Below are 4,541 nucleotides of genomic sequence, written 5' to 3'. Positions count from 1 at the left end.
CTTTTTTTTTTTTTTTTTTTTTGGTTGTTGTTGTTGTTTTTGTTTGTTTGTTTAATAAAATGGAATATATGCCTAATTTTAGAAATTAAATCATACAGGGCTGGGGATTCAACTCAGTGGTCTCACAAGCACAAGGTCCCGAGTTCTATCACCAATACCAAAAAACGAAGAGAAAAAGAAATTAAATCATACAGAATTTAAAGGGAAAGGTTGATTTCCATGCTGCCCAACCTTATTCCCCATCCCATTCTTCTCCCCGGGTGGATGGTGCTGTTGGAGATAGGGTGTGCATTTTTAGCAGACCTTTTTCCTGTGTATTACATACAGGTATATGTGTAATATAGCTGTTTGTGTTTTTAATCATTGGGACAGTACTCTACATGTTTTGTTTTTGTTTTATTTTTTTTAACTTACATCTTTAAAAAGCTTTTAGGGCCGTGGATTTAGCTCAGTGGTTCCGCCGCCTGCCTCGCAAGTGCAAGGACCCGAGTTTGATCCCCGGTACCAAAAAAAATAAATAAAAATAAAAAGCTTTCATTCTTTCTCACACACTCATTATGTATCTGCCTTATCTTTTTTTATTTTTAGATCTTTTTCTGTTTTTTACTTTTTTATTATGAACATTTTTAAATGTACATAAAAGAAAGTAACATAATAGAAGCCCCTGTCTACAGATATAGGCGCTTCAACACTAATCATCAACACCTTTACCTCCCACTTCCTGCATCTCCCCATTGGATTTTTTAAAAACTCCTGTCACCTCATCCATGAACATTTCGGTACCAGAAACACTCTCTTCCTTAAACACAACCATGATACAGTAATCACACTTGGAAAAATGTCTTAACAGTGTTGTTATCCAGTCAGTATTCAAATTTACAATTTCAAATTCAGTTTGTCCCATGTGTCTTTTTATATCTGATTAGAATCCAGCTCCAAAGTCGCATATTCCAGTTAACTGATGTGACTCCAAAGTTTATAACACCTTCCCTGCCCTTTTCATTTATTTACTGAGAAACAGGATGATCTGTCTCAGAGGGTCTTTCTGCATTCTGGGTTTTGCTGTATCCTATAGCATTATTAACAGTGTCCTCTGTCACCTTTGTTTCCAATAAACCAGGTCATTCTTTATAGAGAAGAAATGCATTATATTGCACCCAAAAGATTTGGAAATACAGGCAAAAAACAAATTTACATATTTCTATCTGCCTGTACATTGTTTTTTGGTTTTGGGATTTTGGGTTGTCTTTTGGGGGGTACCAGGGATTGAACTGGGGACCTTGGGCTTGCAAGGCACGTGGTGGTACCACTGAGCTAAATACCTGGCCCTGTTTGCTTCTTTTAAGACGGTCTCACCATGTAGTTCAGGCTGGTCTTGAACTTACTGTATAGCCCAGGCCAGCCTTGAGCTCACAGTGATCCTCCTGCCTCAGCTTCTCAAGTGTATGTGTGCACCACCACACCCAGCACTTACTTCATGTACTCAAACACTCCACTGAGTTGAGGAAATAAAAGTGTGGTACCTTGCAGGACACTTTCCACACATTAAAACATTTGTGAATCGCTCTGATATTTATAAGATACTGACATCATTTCCGCAGTAAGAAGTAAAACTTGTTAATCCCAATTTTATAGGTAAGGAAACTTGAGATTGTTTCCCAGAGCCACATCCAGTAGATATGCGCAGCTTTGCCTGCAGGCCTCCTGATCCTGTTGTCCAAACACCTTTTCTCCTCCGCTGCATTGCTACTTGTCTGGAAGCAATTTCTAAACAATTTCTGGCACTGAAATTCTTTGCACTTTAACCTTCTTTCTCATACTTCTTCATACTTCCTTTCTCCTTCCTTCTATTCTTTTTTTTTTTTCTTTCTCCACACCTAGGATTAAAGGTGTGCTACATACATCATGACCAGCTGTATCCCTTTAATCATTTTCATCATCTCCATTTCTCAGTTTACCTTTGGGTCCTCATTTCTGTCTGGGCAGAACCTCATATCAGGTTGTCTTTATCAACTTTAGTTCATTTTCAGCATTGTACTATGTGAAGCTCGCCTATCTGTGTATGTCTGCCTGCCCCCTTGGATGCCCAGGATATTTAGTTATTGGATACTAGAATAGCAGTGTAATGGGGGGAGCAGTACCTTACGTTCAAATTAGGGAATAAAACAGTAGAAGTAAGGTGCTAATTGTGGAACCTCCTTGGGAATAAAAAGCAGGTTGAGATTTTTTATAGAGACTGGTCACCTTGTCTTAGCAGAAAAGCTGGACATTTAAGATCTGAACAAACTGGGCATGATCATGCAAGCCTGTAATCTCAAATTCAAGCCCAACGTGGGCAACTTAGTAACTAATTAATAACTAAACAAGACCCTGTCTCAAAATTAAAGGGATGGGGTGAGGCTCTGGCTTCAATGGTGGGGGGGCTGTCCATATTGTGACATCAGTATGAAAGATGAGATACAGCCAAAGTGTCAGGGGAGAGAAAAAATTGTTCATACTCCCTTCCATAAGGAAAAGTGAAAACTAACCCAGACCTGGTGGCATAGGCCTGTAATCCTAGCACTCTGGGAAGCTGAAGCAGAAGGATCTCAAATTCAAGCCCAGCCTGGGCAACTTTGGAGATTATGTCTCAAAAACAAACAAACAAAAAAAAAAATGGCAAGAGATGTAGCTCAGTGGGCAAGCCCTGGGTTCAATTCCTAGTACCAAAACAAGACAGAAAGGGTGGGGTGGGGGAGACTAGCTCTGTCGCCTAGGGGAGAGTGGCTACCACATCTGCACGGATCCATGTTAACGCGCATGCCCTTGTCTGGCATAGGAACCTAGTTAACATCCTGGAGTCTGATCAGATGTGTACATTTTCCTCCCTGGAAGGAAGCCTCCATAGAACTGGGAAGCAAAGGCGATGTTCTCCTGGACCTCGGTGAACAGGCCAGCTGGGTGGGGGCATTAAGAGTCAGACGTGGCACGTGCCAGTTGGAGAGAGAGACCCCAGTAAGCCGCGCTCCACCGCTGGATTCCCCTCCCTTCGGCAGCGTTAGCATATTCCCTTAGCTCAGGACTGCTCTTGGCACCATCTGCCGGTAGATGCCCGGAAACTCAGAGGCTGCAGCTGTGGTTGGGTGCCTGGGGTTGGTTCTGACTTTCTGCGACTGAGGCGGCGTCCATGGCAACCGCTGCCACGAGGATTTCCACTGTTTGCCGCCAGCCAGTGGCAACTAACATAACAGATGCAGCTTGCAGCTTCTGAGCCCCGCGCCCATTGGACAGACTCGGGTCCTAGCCGCAGGGGGTGGGGCTGACACTGAGTGGAGCTGTCTCAGCTGCCTCCAGCAAAGACAGCGAGTGTGTTGTTGGTATAGGTGCAAATTGCTCAGCGGACTGGAGGAGAGAGGAAATGCTGGTCACAGCAGTCACCTGAGCACTTCATAGAGGGGACCCTCATGCTCCTCCCACCCGCGCTACCTTTGTATGTGTGTTCTGAGGCCTGAACAGGAGACCTCTGCCAGCCAATCCTTTAGCTGTCCTTGTTCCACTCACTGGGTTTACTGCTGTGTAAAACCAGGACACTTAGCCTGACCACTTCAAGTACTCAGGGAGTGGCTGACATGGAAAAGGCTAAATGACCCACGTTTAGGCAACTGGGCAACCAGAGCTTCCAGTTAACTCTCTCCCTTTTTATCCCCAGCCCCCTCCCCCAGATTAATTTTCTTCTGTAAAATATCTGTGACTTACAAATGTTGAATAAATTAATATGTGAGGTATGCAAAATGAAATCACAAAATGCAGAAGTATGTGAGGAGAGTATATGTGTACATATACAAGCAGAGCTTTCTGGTTTTTGTTTTGAGACAGGATCTCTCTAAATGGCTTAGGCTGGCCTCTACCCTCTACCTTGCACCTCAGCTTTCCAGATAGCAGGAATTACAGACAAGCACCATTGTAAGCCTCAGACAATTTTTGTTTTACAAAACTATACCATTGTTTCGGTGGGTTTTGTTTTTGAGACAGATTTTCACCATGTAACTCAGGCAGGCCCTGAACTCACTATCTGGACCAGGCTGGCCTCGAACTTGCATCGATTCTCCTACCTCTGGGATTGCAGGCATGTACCACCATGCCCAGCTGTATCTTATTTTCTGGTTCTTTTCTCTACCAAGCAATAATACGTCCTGAACTGTCAGTAAATACCCTACATCATAATTCTTTCTAGGACCCATTTTCCATCATATTTTTACCACTTCCTCAGTTGTTGGGTACTAGGAGTAGCAGTTTTTGATGGCTCTTTTTTTTTCTTTTTTTTTTTTTAATAGAACTATGTAGTCCAGGGCTGGGGATTTAGCTCAGCAGTTCAGTGGCCTGCCTCACAAGCGCAAGGACCCGAGTTCGATCCCCGGTACCAAAAAAAATAGAACAGAACTATATAGTCCAAGCTGGCCTTAAATTCATAAAGCCCAGGCTGGCCTTGAACTTGCAACAGTTCTCCTGCCTCTGCTTCCCAAGTTCCTTTGTGCTGGGTTTTTTTTTTTTTTTTTTTTTTT

At 43.2% G+C, this 4,541-nt stretch overlaps 1 protein-coding gene across 1 annotated transcript in view; it reads left to right on the top strand.

Annotated features, from left to right (window-relative positions):
• The window catches only part of Bicdl1 (BICD family like cargo adaptor 1), a 92,305-nt gene that overhangs the window by 82,844 nt on the left and 4,920 nt on the right, over positions 1-4,541 (top strand). The gene's annotated exons all lie outside the window — the stretch shown is intronic.

This window comes from Fukomys damarensis, unplaced genomic scaffold (assembly GCF_012274545.1).
Source record: "Fukomys damarensis isolate Sample0158 unplaced genomic scaffold, DMR_v1.0_HiC HiC_scaffold_12, whole genome shotgun sequence".
Classification (NCBI taxonomy): domain Eukaryota; kingdom Metazoa; phylum Chordata; class Mammalia; order Rodentia; family Bathyergidae; genus Fukomys; species Fukomys damarensis.
This window is presented reverse-complemented; position numbering and strand designations above follow the sequence as displayed.